General features: G+C 42.1%; 1 non-coding gene across 1 annotated transcript; it reads left to right on the forward strand.

Moving 5' to 3' along the window:
• Positions 1-17,869: 17,869 nt before the first annotated feature.
• On the forward strand, positions 17,870-17,974 carry LOC142449513 (U6 spliceosomal RNA). The gene has a single exon (XR_012784668.1). It is a non-coding gene; the product is annotated as a U6 spliceosomal RNA (small nuclear RNA).
• The last annotated feature ends 1,341 nt before the right edge of the window (positions 17,975-19,315 follow it).

Here is a 19,315-nt window from a genome sequence, read left to right on the forward strand (position 1 = left end):
CTGATGTGCTTCTTCCATGTAGGCTTAGTTGCTTCCCTGCTAGATGGCCTCTTATCTAACTTCAAGTCTTTAAGACCCCAGATGTTATATCTTTTGATTGTTGGGTACCATCTAACTTGTTCACCCATTTTGTCTTCAATGCCGGGAAGGTGAGTATCACAGAGTGCCAGGTTATTAGAACAAAGTGTTCTTGTATTTAAGGAGGCCTTGACTAGAGGCCCAAAGTCCATCTGTTATCTTAATGTTTAACATATAAATATATGTACATAGACCTATATCCCTATCATTATAAATTAATATATTTATAAGTATACATGCCTACGTTTATACTTTTATAAATATCTTTTGCCTCCTAGTTTTTTCCTCTATACCTTTACTTTCCTCCTGTCCCACTATCATGTTCGGCCCTAATTCAACTCCCAGTAATTAATCTTGGATACATTGCACTTGATCAAACCCCACCAGGCATTCTGCACCCTCCTCACCATCAATTTTAGATCCCTTCTTGTTCCCTTGTCCTTGAGGTTGCTGGCTCCCCACTCACTTTCCCCCACATCCTCCTCTGCTATATCACCCTAGAACCATCAGTCCTGTTGTTTTCTTCATGAGGTTCTTTATCCTGCATATGTTATATAGATAGACCTGGAGAAAAAGAAAAGTAAGCAAGCAAGCAAGCAAGCAAATGAGCAAGAAAGAAAGAAAGGCTATAAATAGTTCCGGGTCTGTCTGCTGCTGACCTTTATGAATGTTTTCCCATCGAGTCTGATGAGGTGCCAAGCCCTGCCCCACGAACCAGAAGTCTATTTTCGGGATTCCTTGGGGACTTTGTTGTTTTGCTCCCCTTGCTGCTCTGTTGCTCTCGCTTCGTGTATGCCCTTCTGCCGGGGGGGGGGGGGGGGTGCGGGGAGCGGAGCGGAGACGTGCAGACTAGGCATACTTTCTGCACTGTCTCCAGTGCTGTCCCCAGTAGCACTATGGGTCAGTGAGAGGATGTTGTATCTCATCGTGGGGCTGGCTCTATGGTCCTTTCTGTGCATTGACTGCTCTGAGCAGGGATATCATCCTCAGGGCTTGCAGGGCCCTAATGAGGTTCTCTCTCTCTTTCCTTCTTCGTTTGCTCCTGTGTGGTCCAGACAGACTGGATATCTCTCCCAGGGCTATATCTTCAGTGCTGTCCTCTGTATTACATTCTTCTGGGGAGGGAGGGGTCAGCATAGCTCAGCCTGGGGCTTGCCCGGTCATCCTCTGTTAGTTTGCTGCTCCATGCCAGTGTGCTGCCCTCAAGGCTAGATGCTCTGGGATGATGTCTGTTCCCCTTTTCCCTTTCCTGCAGAGACATAAATAATACCCTTCCCATGGGTGGATCAGTGCCCTGCTCCCCCTGAACAGAGAGCATCTTCAAGTAGCCTTCACCAGCCCATCCTTCTCTTATAAGGGGGTACCCTCCCCTCAAATGGATTTTTTTTCAAATCTATATTTGATTTTTTTGTTTTACAAAACAACTTATCACCTTCATACATTACACTTATTATACTGATTACACTTATTACACTTATTACATTTATTACACTTATTACATTTATCAAATCTGCAATTCCATTTTCCGAAATATTTTCAAATTCATCTGTTTGGATGGCTGACAGCATCTCCCTTATTTTTTTCCTTCATCTCTTCTATGTTGTCAAATCCCTGTCCTTTCGTGTCCATTTTCATTGGCAGAAACAAAAAGAGGTGGCATGCAGCGAGGTCAGGTGAGTAAGGTGTGTGGAACAAGAGAGGCATGCTGGTTTTTTGTAACAACTGTTGCATTGAGATGGTAGGGTGAGCAGGCCCACTGTCATGGTGGCAAAACCTGTCCCCCATGTGCCATAAAACAGGCCCTTTTTTTGGTCACACACTGTTACATTATCTTTTCAGAACCTCTAAATAGAAAGCTTGATTAACAGTCTGATCTGATGGAACAGACTCCAAATGCACGATCCCCCTCACATAAAAACAAACAAACAAAAAAAACAAATGAGCATCATCTTGATTTTTGATTTTACTTGACAAGCTTTTTTCGGGGACGAGGTGGTAACAGCATCTTCCACTGGCTGGATTGATGTTTGCTTTGGGGATCATAAGAATAGCACCATGTCTCATCACCAGTAATGACCTAGGAAAAAAGTCTGGGTCACTTCTGAGCTGTTTTTTTTTTTTAAAGCAAGGCATATTTCCAGTTGATACTCTTTTTGCTGGTCAGTCAGAATCTGAGGCACAAAGTTCTCAGCGATCTTTCTAATTCCCAAATCTTCCATTAAAAGTCACTGAACCACACTCCAAGATAATCAAGAGAATGTCTCCATCTCCCGAATGGTCTGTCATCGGTCTTTGAGCACAAGTGTATAAATCTTGTCAACAATTTTGTCCATTAGTGGAGTTGACAGATGTACAGAATGAGGTTTGTCATCAATCAACATTTCACTTTTAAAAATCATTTTATTAGGGGCTCATACAACTCTTATCACAATCCATACATGCATCAATTGTGCGAAGTACATTTGTACATTCTTTGCCCTCATCATTCTCAAAGAATTTGCTCTCCACCTAAGGCCCTGGCATCAGGTCCTCATTTCTTCCCCTCCCTCCCCACTCCCCTCTCCCTCATGAACCCTTGATAATTTATAAATTATTATTTTGGCATATCTTGTCCTGTCCAACGTCTCCCTTCACCCACTTTTCTGTTGTCTGTCCCCCAGGTAGGAGGTCACATGTAGATCCCTGTAATCGTTTCTCCCTTTTCAACCTACTCTCCCAGTATCGCCATTCAGACCTGATCCTGAAGGGATCACCCGCCCTGGATTCCCTGTTTCCAGTTCCTATCTGTACCAGTGTACATCCTCTGGTCTAGCCATACTTGCAAGGTAGAATTGTGATCATGATGGGGGTGGGGGTAGGGGAAGGAAGCATTTAGGAACTAGAGGAAAGTTGTATTTTTCATCGTTGATACATCACATCCCGACTGGCTCATATCCTCCCCAAGACCCTTCTGTAAGGGAATATCCAGTGGCCTACAAATGGGCTTTGGGTCTCCACTCTGCACTCCCCACCTCATTCACTGTGGTAAGATTTTTTTTTGTTCTGATGATGTCTGATACCTGATCCCTTCGACACCTTGTGATCGCACAGGCTGGTGTGCTTCTTCCATGTGGGCTTTGTTGCTTCTCACCTAGATGGCCGTTAGTTTACCTTTAAGTCTTTAAGACCCCAGAAGCTATATCTTTTGATAGCTGGGCACCATCAGCTTTCTTCGCCACATTTTCTTAGGCACCCATTTGTTTTCAGCGATCGTCTCATGGAGGTGAGCACACAATGATATGAGTTTTTGTTTTTTGATACCTGATAACTTCGGCACCTCATGATCACACAGGCTAGTGTGTTTGTTACATGTGGGCTTTGTTACTTCTGAGCTAGATGGTCGTTTGTTTACCTTCAAGCCTTTAAGACCTCAGATGCTATATCTTTTGATAGCTGGGCACCAACAGCTTTCTTCACCACATTTGCTTATTCATCCGCTTTGTCTTCAGTGGTTTTGTCAGGAAGGTGAGTGTCATAGAATGTCAATTTAATAGAAGAAAGTATTCTTGCATTGATGGAGTACTTGAGTGGAGGCCAAATGTCTTTCTGCTACCTTAATACTAAGCCTATAAATATAGGCAAATAGATCTATTTCCCCATCCTCATATAAAAATATATTTTCATATGTACATGTCTTTATCTAGACCTCTATAAATGCTCTTTGCCTCCCAGCTCTTTCCTCTATTTCCCTCGACTTTCCTCCTGTCCCACTATCATGCTGAGTCCCCACCAGGGTTTCACCAATTCCTCCTGGTTACATGACCCTTGATGCCCTACTAGGCATCCCACACCCTCTTCACCACCAATTTGGATCATTTGTTTTTCCCTTGTCCCTGGGTTTGTTAACACCACTACCTTTCCCCCCACCTCCCCCTCTCCCATGTCCCCCCCAGAACTGTCGGTCCCATTGTTTTCTCCTCCAGATTGTTCATCCAGCCTATCTTATTTAGACATACCCACGGAGATATTAACACGCACAAAACCAAGCCAGAGCAAAACCAAGCAACAACATAGAACAAAACAACAACAACAGCAATAAGAAACCAATGACAAAAAGCAAAACACAACAAGAAAGAAATGCTTGTAGTTAGTTCAAGGATTGTTTGTTGGACTTTAGGAGTGTTTTCCAGTCCAGTCTTTTGGGGCACCATGCCCTGGCCCCAAAGTCCACTGTCAGCATTCCCTGTGGACCTCGCCACCCATTCCCTTGCTGTTCTGTTGTACCCCCTTAGTGTTTTGTCTCGGTGTGGCGGGATCAGATTGGGCGTAATTCCCACAATGTGTCTCTGGTGTTCTCCCCTGGGTCAGTGAGGGGTGTCATGTCTCATAGTGGGGCCGGCCATGTGGTCCTTTCTGTGGACTGGCTGCTCTAATTGGGAACACCGCTTTCATGGCCTGTTGGGCCAGGCTATGTTCCACTCTCTCCTCCTCCCCCTTCATCTGCTCTCATATGCTCCTGTCAGATATGTCCCTCTCCCAGAGCTGTAGATTCAATGCCATAGTTTGAAATAAATTTTTCTGGGTGGAGGGGCAGGTGTCTACTTAGTAGTTGGGATTGGGCCGGCCCCCCAGACCTCTCCACTGGTTCCCTACTCCACACTGGCATGTTGCATTCACATCTTGGAGCACTGGGTTGAAGTCTGGTCCCTCTTTTCCTGTGGAGATATTAACAATACCCTCCCCTTGGGTGGATTAGTGCCCTTTGCTCCCACTACCCATTTCTTTTCTTCTATTATTATTTTTTTCCAGTTTTTCCCATGCAGCGATGTGCTTCATACATTCATCACTGCTTTTTAGTGATGCGTAGTACTCCATTGTATGTATATACCACAGATTTTTTTTGGACTTGTTATTGGTTTTTATTTTTTAACAATTTACTAGGGGCTCATACAATTCTTATCACAGTTCATACATATACATACATCAATTGTATAAAGCACATCTGTACAGTCTTTGCCCTAATCATTTTTTTCTCCTCTTTTCTTTTTTTACATTTTATTAGGGACTCATACAACTCTTATCACCATCCATACATACACATACATCAATTGTATAAAGCACATCCATACATTCCCTGCCCCAATCATTCTCAAAGCATTTGCTCTCCACTTAAGCCCTTTGCATCAGGTCCTCTTTTTTTCCCCCCCTCCCTCCCCTCTCCCCACTCCCTCATGTGCCCTTGGTAATTTATACATCGTTATTTTGTCATATCTTGCCCTATCCTTAGTCTCCCTTGCCCCCCTTCTCTGCTGTCCCTCTCCCAGGTAAGAGGTCACATGTGGATCCTTGTAATCAGTTCCCCCTTTCCAACCCACTCACCCTCCACTCTCCCATCATCGCCCCTCACACCCCTGGTCCTGAAGGTATCATCCACCCTGGATTCCCTGTGCCTCCAGCCCTCATATGTACCAGTGTACAGCCTCTGCCCTATCCAGCCCTGCAAGGTAGAATTCGGATCATGGTAGTTGGGGGGAGGAAGCATCCAGGATCTGGGTACCACAGATTTTTAATCCAACCATCAGTTGATGGAAATTTGGGTTGCTTCCAAATCCTTGCAATTGTGAACTGTGCCGCAGTGAACACTGGAGCACAGATGTCTCTCTTCGTTTGTTTCTTGCCTCCTCTAGGTATATGCCCAGTAGGGGGATTGCTGGATCGTATGGTAACTTGATTTCCATCTGTTTTAGATATCACCAGATCGATTTCCATAGTGGCTATACACATCCGCCAGCAGTGGATGAGAGTTCCTGTCTCCCCATAGCCCCTCCAGCACTTGTTGCTTTCTGATTTTTTTGAATTGGGCTATCTCTGAAGGTGTTAGGTGGTACCTCATTGTTTTAATTTGTATTTCTCTTATGGCTAAAGATCTGGAACATTTCCTCATATGTTTGTTGGCCATTTGGATTTCTGCCCCTGTGAAACTTCTGATCAGGTTCTTTGGCCACCTCATCAGAGGGCAATTAGTTTTTTCTTTTTGGAAGCTAGCAGAGTATTGTAGATTTTAGTAATAAGGCCTTTGATGTGTCATTGCTAAAGATGTTTTCCCAGTCCGTGGATTCTCTTATTAATCTCTTGGTGAATTCTTTTGAGGTATACAGGTGTTTTATCTTCAGTATATCCCATTTGTCAATGTTTGCCTCCCCTGTGTTTGTGTCCTTCCCTATTTCTGATAGCCTATGTATTCCCTGTGCCAAAATTCTCAAGTTGGTCCCAATTCCCTCGTTGATGGCCCTAATTTTGGGGGGTTTAACTTCAAGGTCTGTGCTCCACTTTGAGTTTATTCTTGTTCATGAAGTGAGATAAGGGCCTTGATTCATTTTTCTGCAGGTAAATATCCATTTTTTTCCAGCACCACTTGTTAAAGAGGGCATCTGCTTCCCAATTGGTATATTTTGGGTCCTTATCAATGATCAGTTGTCTGTATGCTGATGATTTTATTTCTGGGTTTTCAATTCTTTTGCACTGATCTGAGTGTCTGTCATTGTACCAATACCATGTGATTTTGACAACTGTGGCTGTACAGTATGTGCTCAAGTCAGGTAAAGCAAGCCCTCCCACTGTGTCCTTCTTGAGGAGTTCTCTGCTAATTCTGGGCTTCTTCCCTCTCCATATGGAGTTGGTAATCAGTTTTTCCATTTCTTTGAAGAAAGATGAGGGTAATTATATCGGGATTGCATTAAACTTATATAGTGCCTTAGGCAGAACTGACATCTTGACTATATTGAGTCTTCCAATCCACGAGCATGGGATATTTTTCTATTTGTTGAGGTAGCTCTTGGTTTTTTGTAATTGTGTTCTGTAGTTTTCCCCATATAGATCTTTTATTCTTTTAGTCAGTATATCCCTAGATATTTCAATATGTGTTTGGCTATTGTGAAGGATACCACCTTTCTGATTTTCTCTTCTGTGGTCTTATCCGATGTGTATAACAGTCCAATGGACTTCTGTTTGTTGATCTTGTATCCTGCCACTCTGCCAAACTCCTCTATTGCTTCCAGTACCCCCCTTGTGGAACTTTTGGGATTTTCTATATGTAAAATCATATCATCTGCAAATAATGATAGTTTCACCTCTTCCTTCCCCAGACGAATACGTTTAATGTCTTTTCTTTGCCTTATGCTGTTAGCTAAAACCTCCAACACGATATTAAATAAAAGTAGTGACAAGGGGCAGTGGGATTGTGTTAATTTTTTCCCTATTGACTACCATGTGGGCTGTTGGTTTTTCATTTATAGTTTGTATTGTCTTGAGGAATTTTCCTTCCATTTAAGTGTCTTAAAGAGGAATTAGTGTTGGATGTTGTCGAATGCTTTTTCTGCATCTATCGATATTATCATGTGGTTCTTATAGAATTTCATGTGAATGTGATAAATAATACTAATGCTCTTTCATATGTTGAACCATCCCTGAATCCCTGGTATGAATCCCACTTGGTCATGGTGAATTACTGGTTTTATATATGTTTGTATTCTGTTGGCTAGTATTATTTTAAGGATTTTTGCATCAATGTTCATTAGGGATATTGGTCTGTAGTTCTCGATTCTTGTGGGATCGTTGCCCGGTTTTGGTATCAGACTTATACTAGATTCATAGGAGTTCGGGAATTTGCCATCTTTTTCTATGTTCTGGAAAAGTTTGTGTAGGATTGGTGTTAGTTCTTCCCTAAATGCTTGGTAGAATTCTCCAGTGAAGCCATCTGGTCCAGGGGATTTTTTTTTGTTGGTAACCCCTTGATAACCTTGACTATTTCTTCTATTGCTATGGGTCTGTTGAGATTCTTGACATCCATCGAGGATAGTCTAGGGAAGGATTGTTTTTCCAAGAATTTTTCCATGTATTCCACATTTTTGAATGCATTGGAGTACAATACTTCATAGTACTGTGTAATTATCCTTTTGATTTCATTATGGTCTGTTTTAATGTCCCCTCTTTCATCCTTTATTTCTGTTATTGAAATTCGTTCCCTCCTTTCTTTGGTTAGGTTTTCCAGCGGTCTGTCGATTCTGTTTATCCTTTCAAACAAACCAACTTTTAGCAGCATTAATTTTTCCCATAGTTTTATTATTTTCCATCTCCTGAATCTGAACCCTGATTTTTATAATTTCTTTTGCTATTAGTAGGATTGTCCTACTGACTCTGCTCTAGTTGTTGTAAATTTTGTGCCAGCATATCAATCATGAGTCTCTTCTTTCTCAGGTGTGCATGTACTGCTATGAAACTTCCCCTGATGACTGCCTTTGCTGTGTTCCATAAGTTTTGGTACGTTGTGTGCTCATTCTTGTTGGTTTCTAGAAATTTCCTAATTTCATTTCTGTGCCAGTATGCACTCCTTTTGCAGTAGAGAGTTATTCATCCTCCAATTGTTTGCACTTCTTTTCTTTGTCTTCCTTTCGTTGATTTCCAGCCTTATGGCATAGTGGTCAGAGAGAGAGGTCTGTATGATATCAATGTTTTAAATTTATGTAGATTCACCTTATGCCCCAGCATGTGTTCTATCTTTGAATATGTGCCATGTGGGCTTGAGAAGAATGTGAATTTATTTTGAATTTGGATGAAAAGCTCTGTAAATATTTATCAGGTCTAATTGTCTAATTGTAGTGTTTAGATCTCTAACCTCCTTGTTAAGTTTTTTTCCCCTGTGATCTATCTTTCTCAGAGAGCGGTGTGTTGACGTCACCCACTATAATTGTTGAGGCTCTGATTTCCGCCCCATCTTTTGGAGTGTTTGGGTGACGTATTCAGCGGGTCTCTCATTCGGGGAATATATTTTTACAATGCTTAATAGTTCTTTGTCTACCATTCCCTTGAGCATTATATAGTGTCCCTCCTTATCTCTTTTATGGCTTGCACTTTGAGGTCAATTTTATCCGAGATTAGAATTGCAACCCCTGCTTTTTTTTGAATTGTTGTTTGCTTGGTATGCCTTTCTCCAGCCTTTGATTTTCAGGCTATTTTTGCCTGTAACCTTGAGAGGTGTTTCCTGCAGGCAGCAGATTGATGGGTTTTGTTTCCTAAGCCAGTCTGCTAGTTTCTGTCTTTTAATGCCTGAATTCAGACCATTGATATTCAGGGTTATTATCTCCATCTGCAGACTCTGTGATGTCATCTTACACCTTTTGTGTTGAGTGTTTTCCCACTTTCCTTTCTCATTAGTGTGTTGTGCATGTGTGTGCATCATTCTTGACTTCATTCCATCCTTAAGCCAATGCTATCTTGGGGTCTGTTTTCTCTTTGTTGCCCTCTGGGTGAAGTTGTGCTATGTGGCTGTTTCTTATTTATGCTTGGTGAGTGTTGGTCTTCTGCCCATACTGGGTTAGAAAAGATCTTTTGTAGGGCGGGTTCTTCTAACGTATTGTTTGAGTTTTCCCTTGTCTGGTAAGACTCTTACTTCTCCATCTGTCTTGATTGATAATTTGGCTGGGTATTCTTGGATTTGCATTATTTTCCTTCAATTTTTGGAATATGTTACTCCATTTTCTCCTCTTCTTCATAGTTTCTGCTGATAGGTCTGATTGTATTCTTATTTGGGAACTGTTACATGTGATTTCTTGTTTTTCCCTAGCTGTTCTCATGATTTTCTCCTTTTCCTCAAAGTTGGATAGTTAAACTATTATGTGCTTTGGTGACTTCTTCTTGGGATTCAGTCCAGCTTGTGTTCTTTCAACCTCCTGAATGGTTGCCTTGTTTTTCATTCATTAAGCTCGGGAAGTTTTCCTCCATGAATTCTCTCACTATTGTTGCAGATGACAATGTAGCTGAATTCAGATCCCTCCCTGTGGAGCTGCAAGGGTCCATTCCCTGCCCCAAGGCAGGTGCAGCAAACTGTGGCTGTGTTGAGAACAAGCCCCCTATGGACTCTGAATGGTTCAGCTCCAGCAGAGACAGTGGAAGGCCAAGGTCAAGCCCCAGCCGGCTTCTACTGATGTAGGCCAAAAGCCCCCAGCCCCTCAAAACCCCCTGGGTCTGTGCCTACTTACCTTCATGATGCTCTTCCTTCGTTCCAGCAGCATTGAATTTCCCTCTAAGCAAATCTGTTGGGTTAAATTCTGCAGAGTCCCTCTCGTATGTGTCACTCCATCACCATCTTCCTGGAAGATTCCCCATTTCACTTTTTTTGAAATGAGAAAATCACTCATACACTTGAGTTTTCCCCCTAGTATTGTCCTTGTAAACTGTGTTCAACAGCACAACAGTGTCTGTGGCAGTTTTCCTGAGCAGGAACCAAAGTTTCACAGCCACACGCTGTTCTCTTAAATCAGCCATCATAAAAATTTGGTTCAAGCGAAACTGCTTTTATGAAAAAATTCACTGTGACCAGAGACAACTTTCCCAGGCAACCCCGCTAGGTCCATTAACTCTCAGAGCAAGTTGTTCCATGCTCACTTAGTGGGAAAAATGTGTAATACCAAAGCTCTGCTTAGCAGAACATTTCCCCAATTTTAGTAGGGGGAGGGCGTTGGGGGTACCCTCTAGTATAAATAAGCCTGTTTATTTCTTCCTTAACATCCACAGGTTGTCCTTCAGGCTCTTTCCTCCTACCCAACATTTATAATACTCACTAAGCATCCTTGTGACGTAAGCCCGATATTGCCTCTGTTCAGTCTACATTAAAAGAAATCAGTGTTCTAGCCAGATTGAATTTCTCTTCTTAGAGGTCTAACTTGCAAGTAGTCATTAGCTAAAGGGTTATCCTGTATCAGTTAAACAATGGACTCTTATTTTAGCAGACTACTATACCAATTGTTACATGATCTTCTACTTTTAAATGCCTGATAGTGTCTACATCCAGTACATATTATTACTTATTTTAAACAAGCATGGGACATTATAATTAGCATGTTGAAAGTGTTTAGAATTACTTGAGAGAAAATTCTTTAAATTTTTATTTTATTGGGGCCTCTTACAGCTCTTATCACAGTCCATACATAGATTCATTGTGTCAAACACATCTGTACATATGTTGCCATCATCTTTTTCAAAACATTTTCTTTCTACTTGAGCCCTGACTTTCAGCTCCTTGTTTTTTCCCTCTCCCTCCCCCATGTCCCCTTGATAATTTATAAATTATTCTCTTTTTTGTCCTGTCTTACACCAACCACTGTATCCTTTCACCCACCTTTCTGCTGTCCGTCCCCCTGGGAGAGGAGGTCATATGTCAATTATTGTAATCAGTCCTCCCACCTCCTTTCCCCTCCTAATATTGCTGTTGCTCTTATTGGTCATGAGGGGTTTATCTGTTCTGGATTCCCTGTGTTGTGAGCACTTATCGGTACTGGTCTAGCCAGATTTGTAAGACAGAATTGGGGTCATGATAGTGGGGGGTGGGGTGGGGAAGGAAGCATTAAAGGATTAGAAAAAGGTTGTGTGTTTCATAGGTGCTACACCGTATCCTGACTGGATCATCTTTTTGTGGCCTCTCTGACAGGGGTTGTCCAATTGACTACTTATGGGCTTTGGATCTCCACTCTGCCTTCTCCCTCATTCTCCTTGATATGATTTGTCTGTCTGTTTTGTTTTGGATCTTTGATGCCTGATACCTGATCCCATCGGCACCTCATGATCACACAGCCTGGTTTACTTCTTTCATGAGGGCTTTGTTGCTTCTCAGCTTGATGGTCGCTTGTCTATCTTTAAGCTTTTAAGACCCCAGATGCTATATCTTTTGATAGCTGGGCACCATCAGCTTTCTTCACTATATTTACTTATGCACCCATTTTGTCTTCAGAGATAGTGTCAGAAAGGGTGAACATCACAGAGCACCATGTTAGTAGAACAAATTGTTCTTTCATTGAGGGAATACTTGAGTAGAGGCCCAGTGATCATCTGCTGCCTTAATATTATATATATATATATATATTATATATATTCCCCTATCATTATATATAAATGCATTTGCAGATATACATGCCTGTGTTTAGACTTCTATAAATGTCTTTTGCCTCCAAGTTCTTTCCTTTTAGTTTCTTCCTGTCTCACTATCATGTTCTGCCTTTATTTGGGTTTTGGTAATTCCTCTCAGCTGCATTGCCCTTGATCAAGTCCCCAAGCATCCTATGCCCTCCTCTACATCAATTTTATATCACTTATGCTTCCTTTGTCCCTGAGTTTGCTGGCACCCTCATCCTTTTCCTACCCTTTCCTCTCTCCCGTGTACCCCTGGAACTGATGGTCCCATTGTTCTCTCTTCCAGATTGTTCATCCTGCCTATATTTCCAGATCGACAGAAATTTTTATGTGCTTTATTGAATTTGTTCCTCACTAATGAGGTCTCTTTACAAAGTATTATTGTCGTTGTTCCTGTCGTTACCCCTCAAGCAGCCAATAAGCATTTTCACTTTGCCTGCCTCCTGAAGTAGGGCACTCCCTCTCCCTGATGGACCCCACTTTCAGCATTTCTAGTATACTAAAAAAGGAAGTTTGAATGGTGTGCAATCTAGATCAGTGGTTCTCAAATGCTCCGGGTGCCTTGTCCAGCAGAGTCAACTGGTGAACTTGTTAAAAATGAAAACTCTCAGATTGTTCTCCAGACTCTTTCACTTGAGAAACGATAGCTTAGCCTGTGTGGTATAATGCTCCCGACTCTAGAATTAACTGCCCCCAACTTTTCTCAGTATCTGACTGCCCAGAAGCTATGTTGATGTGGTGGCTACCGTCAGCCAGCCTCCAATTTATGGTGACCTCATGAACAACAGAATTAGACCTTTGTGATCCATAGGGGTTTCATCGACTGGTTTTCAAAAGTAGATCACCAGGCCTTTCTTCCTAGTCCACCTTAGCCTGGAAGCACTGCTGAAACCTGTTCAACTTCATAGCAACTTGCAAACTTCCACTGACAGATAAGTAGTAGCTATGCCTGAGGTTCGTTGGTCAAAATTGAACGTGAGGCTCCAGCACGGATAATGGGAATTCCCCCATTAAACCACCTGTTCACTAGCCATACATTCAGCAAAGTACTACTTGATATTATCAAGGAATGCAATCTTCTCTTGTCACCCCTGGATTATATGCCAACTTCTACCACCAATTTTTTAAACGTCTTCCCTGCTTCCAACTGTTCCTGACACTGAAGATTTCCCCCCATTAGTGTAATTCCCTTGGTTTATGTTTCATTTCTTTATTGTCCATATCATTGTTGCAGCCTACTGCCCGTTCCCAGAAAGAAAACAACCCAGACGGCCAACAAGTTCAAAAGAAAAAGTTTTATTTCCTGCACAGGGACAGGCAGGCCTCTTGAGAGGAGATTGAGTGGTGCCCAGTCTAATTTTCCAAAGGTTTTTATACTTTTGCAATGTGCAGGCGTGCAAGCAAGCAGAGCACAGAAGCAGGATATTGCGGTTAGCCATTCTTAGTTGAACAATACTGTTCTGGTCATTCTCGCAAGCCTTCTGAACATATATTTCCTTCAGTACATTCCGTTGCGCTACATCTGCACAGCCTACCTCCCCAATATAAGCTAGTTCATTCACAGTTCATAGCTAGTTCATTTATAGTTCATGATGGCTCTTTTGTCAGCTCAAAATGACTTCGCTCTTGTCAAGGCTGTGTAAGCTTTTCCTAGATCTACTACATCACCATCATAGCCATTTCTTGACCCCAAACTGCAAATTCACTGCCACTGAGTCAAAGCTGACTCACAACCCTAATAGGCTAGAATAGAGTGCTGCGGTGCTTTTCTGAAACTGTAACTGTTTACGCCAGTAGAAGGCCCCGTCTTTATCCCGAGGAGTGGCTGGCTGGCAGTTTTGAACTGCTGATCTTGATATAAAAGTTGAAAATCAATCAGGGGGAGTGGCAAAGTCCCATCCCCAAACAAGAGACCCTGTCTCAATAGTAGGGTGACTTGTCAAATAAGAGTGTAGTGCCTTCTTCTTTGGGTTGCCAAAGTCTCTTCCAGACCTAGAAAGTCAGGCTCAGGGGGGTTTCAAAGGTCATTTCCACGGCTGCTGTTTTATGTTATAGCCATACACAATTGCTTAAACCTGACAGTGTTCACTGACCTTTCCAATAGGGAACATTTGGGAGGGAAGGTCATTGGATCATGCTTTCATTAGCCAAACCAAGTTAAAAAAAATGCTGATGGCACACTTTCAATGGTCAGGGTTCTCTTTTTCCACTCTAGAAAGTGGGGTATTCGATAAATTCCAAAGGCCTGCCTTCTGAGCTATTTTAACTATAATGCCACATCTCTAGGCTGTTGGTTCTGCCACATTTAAGTTATTCGGTCATTCGTAGAACACATATGATACCTCTCACAGGTATCTAGAGACATTGACTAAGTTTTGCTGTTGGCTTAATTGCCAAGTTTATTTTACTAGCATTACTAATGAGTTTGCACTCAGAAGAAATAAACCATTTATTTTAGACAGAAAAGTAAAAATGATTATTAAATGTCATAAAATGTTTGCTTCATTGAATGCAGATTAATATAGGTACTAGTATGGTTTTACCTTTCAGACAAAACTTTTTAAAAATCATTTTATTAGGAGCTCATACAACTCTCATCACAATCCATACATACATCAATTGTATAAAGCACATTTGTACATTCGCTACCCTCATCATTCTCAAAACGTTTGCTTTCCAAGTAAGCCCCTGGCATCTGCCTTCATCCCATCCCCCTCTCTCCCCTCTCCCCCCTCCCTCATGAACCCTCGATAATTCATAAATTATTATTTTGTCATATCTTACACTGTCCAATGGCTCCCAACCCCCCCACCCCCCAACACACACACACACACACACACACACACACACACATACTGTCCGTCCCCCAAGGAGGCCATATGTAGATCCTTATAATCGGTTACCCCTCTCCCTTCCTCCACCCTCCCGGCATCACCACTCTCACCACTGGTCCTGAAGGGATCATCCGTCCTCGATTCCCTGTGTTTCCAGTTTCTATCTGTACCAGTGTCCATCCTCTTGCTTAGCCAGATTTGTAAGGTAGAATTGGGATCATGATAGTCGGGGAGAGAAAGCATTTAGGACCTAGAGGAAAGTTGTATGTTTCATCGTTGCTCCATCACACCCTGACTGGCTCAGACAAAAGTTTTTAAAAGAACCACTGAGCCCTAGGCTCAGCTCCATAATCTCCAGGTTACCCAGGTCATTTGACATAAATTATTTCACAAAGACAAGGTTCTGCATGCTGCTTTGGAGAGTAGTGACTAGAGTCTTAAAACCTTGTGAGCGGTCATCTAAGGGACAGCTATTAAACCGCTCTGTCCAGAGGACAGAGGAGTGAGGACAATCAAGGAAACCATTGGTCCAATGGACTAATGGACCTTGTGCACATCAGTCTCCGTAACTCTGACCAGAGCAAGATGGTCCCCAGTTCTGTTAGAGACCCCATTAGAAGGTCCTGGATATGATGGGGAGAAAAATGGACCAGAACGCAAAATCATAAACAAGACCAGTCTTACTAGTTGGATAGAGACTGATGGAACCCCGAGAATATGGCCCTTAGTCACCCTTCAGTGTAGAAATGAACTCCCCCGCGGCTCGGTTTTCAGTCAACAGTAGACAGGCCTGTTAGAGGAACAATGGCACTTGTGAGGTCTGAGCACCTTAGAACAATCAACCACTTGAGATCACAAGGGAAGCATTTGTGCAAAGGCCAGGTTCTGAAAGGTAAAGAAAGAAGGAGGACTAGGAACAGGAAACAGTGAGGAAGAGGGATAAGTGATGTTACATTGAGGGCATTGTAAAGCGCGAGAAAAAACAAAGTGTGTACGCAATTTCTTGAAAGCAAAACTGATGGTCTGCTCTGTAACCCTTCACCCAATTCACAATAGAAAGCCAAAAAACCTTTTTATAAATAAAATGATCAGCAAGGAGAATGTAGTTTACAGAATAATAATTGATTGTTTCAGTTCTAACATATATTTCTTTAAAAATATTTTTTTTCTAACATACATTTCTTGGCCTATACCTATCTCACAAAGATGCCATCAGACAGTGTAGAACTGCCCCTGTGGGCTTCTACAACTTTCTCCTTCAGAGTGGCTGGGAGTTTTGAACTAACTGACTTTACTTGTACACACACACACACACACACACACACACACACACACACACACACCTAATGGGGTATGTGTTAGAAAGTTCACAGTTTGAGAAGAACTTTCCACTGAAATCCCATACAGTATCAGTAAGGAATCCAGCCACTCATAATATCTATGACAGGTTACCTGCCTGAGAAATTTTTGTTTAAAGAGTATTGACCTTGGGATTATTTTACAATCATTATGCTTATCAATTTATTTAACCCACTAGATTATAGGAGCCTTGGTGGCATAGTGGTTCTGCATTGGGTTGCCCTACTCAAGGGCCAGTGTGAAACCACCAGCCCCACTGTGAGAGAAAGATAGGGGTTTCTACTCCATAAATAATTCTGTGAAGAATTATGGTCTCAGAAACTCACAGGGGCAGTTTTATCCTGTCCTATAGGGTTGCTATAAGTTGGCATCAACTGGATGGTGATGAGTTTTTGAGACTGTTATCTCAACATCTAGCACAGTGGTTCTCAACCTTCCTAATGCCGCGACCCTTTAATACAGTTCCTCATGTTGTGGTGACCCCCCAACCATGAAATTATTTTTGTTGCTGCTTCATAACTGTCATTTTTCTACTGTTGTGAATCGAGCAACCCCTATGAAAGGATTGTTCAACCCCCAAAAGGGTCAAGACCCACAGGTTGAGAACCACTGATTAGTCCATTTGCCCCATTGCCAGTTCTGACTCATTGCCACCCTTGATAGGGTTTCTGAGGCTGTCAATCTTTACAGGAGAAGATAGCAGATAACCTCATCTTTCTTTCACAGAAGAGCTGGTGAGTTTGATCCACTGACCTTATGGTTCACAGTCCAATGCTTACCCAAATATGCTACCAGGACTCCTTTCTTTGGTCAATCATCTAAGCTTAATAAATATTGGTTTAATGCAAGAATATACTAACCTACATTTATATAACAATTATAAACAGTCACTTTGTTTTAGAAATTATTGATAATTTTCCTCCTAACAACTTTAAAGTGTGGATAGCATTAGTAATCTCATTTTACAAATGAAAACATTGACGTGCATTGCACTTAAGTAACTTGCCTAACGTTACACAGATAATAGAGGCAGAATTCAAACCCAACCAGTCTGATTCCAAAGACTGTGTTCTTTACTTCTATACTCTCATGAAATAATGCGGAAATAAATGCCTGAAGGAATCTCATAGAACCAGTCTGAGACTGCCAGATGACTCAGGAAGCCTGAGATCTGTATCCTCAGGAGCTGCATTATCGCATTGGTGGTTATCTTTAGGGGTTATGGTTCAGAAAGCTTTCCTATCCTGGAAAATAACCTCGGTGGTAGAGTGACCTTGGTCTTGGACACACTGCCATCCAATGATTGGACTGCTCTGGGCTGTGTGTGTAGTGGTTGTCACGTGAGAAAGCAGCAGAGGCTGGAGGCCCTAACAAATATCCCTGGCTGTACAATTTGAGTGTCCACTTGTTCAGAAATGCATCACCTGGCCAAACAATGCCAATGCACACTAACTGTGCTATCTGCCCAAACTACCAGTATCCCCAACTCCAGCAAAAGACCAGTGACGGGGAATGAGAAGATGGCCAGTAGGGCTACAGGAAGAGCATTCCTCAGCCCATACGCAGTCAGTACAGACAGACCTACTCTCCCGCGCATGCTGACAGGATATGCATATGTTACACATATGTATATGGTACACACAGAGCAAGAGGACCGCTCACTTTGGCAGCACAGAGACTAAGCCAAAACGATGCAGGGAAGATTAGCAAGTCCCCTGCACAAGGATGACACGCCAATTCGTGAATCGCTCCATATATTTTTACTATGATGACAATTGTACAACTCTTCTTGATATGATTGAATTATTGAATTGTGTGACACGTGGGTAAAGTGCTAATAAAACTTTTTTAAAAACCAGAAAGAGGAAGAAAGGGAAGGACAGGTGACGTCAGAGATCCTTCAAGGCCAGGGAGATCAGGCAAGTGCTGAGTTCCTCAGGTCATCAAGGACTATTTTTGCCACCCGCAGCCCCACCTCTTGCCAAAGTTAGAAAGAGATATACTAGGACATCATTCAATTAATGATGAAAAAAGACAGATGCTGCTGAGTCAGCTCCAACTCATGTTATCCCATGGGAATGCCAGCATAGAGCAATGCTCCCTAGAATGTGTAGTGGCTGTTTTATTATTATTACTTATTGGCAAGGAGCATCGCCAAGACTTTCTTCCAAGGCACATATAGATGGATTTGAACCACCGGTCTTTCAGATAGCAGTTAACCATACCAATCATTTGCAGAACCCAGAGACTAATTAGAGATAGAGCCTTTATTTGGAGTCCACCCACTGTAAAGCTCTGGTAATTCTGATTTTACCTTTCATTCTCACACCCGTGGCTCTTGTCTTAACCCAGCGGGAAAAATCAAGGAAACAAGGGCTCTGTGCTCTTTGAAAAGGGCCAAGGAAATTGGACATAAAGAATAAGTAAAGGCAAGCATATGTCGGAAGAGCAATCTGCCTTCCTACTGGGAGCATGAAGTTCCTGCCAGCTTCCTAACAGCCACACATACTGATAATTACTGTGGCTTTATAAAAAGCACAGTGTAAAAATAGAATAAAGCAATCTAATTACTAAAATACAATAATTTAAAATCAGCCATTTGATAGATCAGTACATTTTAGTACTTAATACAAACCCACCCATGAAACACAACTTTTCTCTAGTTCCTTCCCCACTATCATGATCCCAATTCTGCTTTACTTATTCGGCTACACCAGATGATGTGCACGAATACAGATAAGAGCAGAAACACAGGGAATCTAGGACAGATACCCCCTCCGGACCAATACTGAGAGTAGTTATACCAGGAGGGGAAGGGGGAACCAATTAACAATGATCTACATATACCCCCCTCCCTGGAGGACAGACAAAAGGAAAGTGGATGAAGGGAGACATCAGACAGTGTAAGACATGAAAATAATAATAATAATTTATAAGTTATCAAGGGTTCCTGAGGGAGGGGGTTGGGGAGGGAGGGGAGAAAATGAGGAGCTGACTCCAAGGCTCAAGTAGAAAGAATATGTTTTGAGAATGATGATGGCAACAAATGTACAAATGTGCTTGACATAGTGGGTGTCTGTATGGATTGTGATACAGTTATA

The sequence above is a fragment of the Tenrec ecaudatus genome, chromosome 5, assembly GCF_050624435.1.
Source record: "Tenrec ecaudatus isolate mTenEca1 chromosome 5, mTenEca1.hap1, whole genome shotgun sequence".
NCBI lineage: Eukaryota > Metazoa > Chordata > Mammalia > Afrosoricida > Tenrecidae > Tenrec > Tenrec ecaudatus.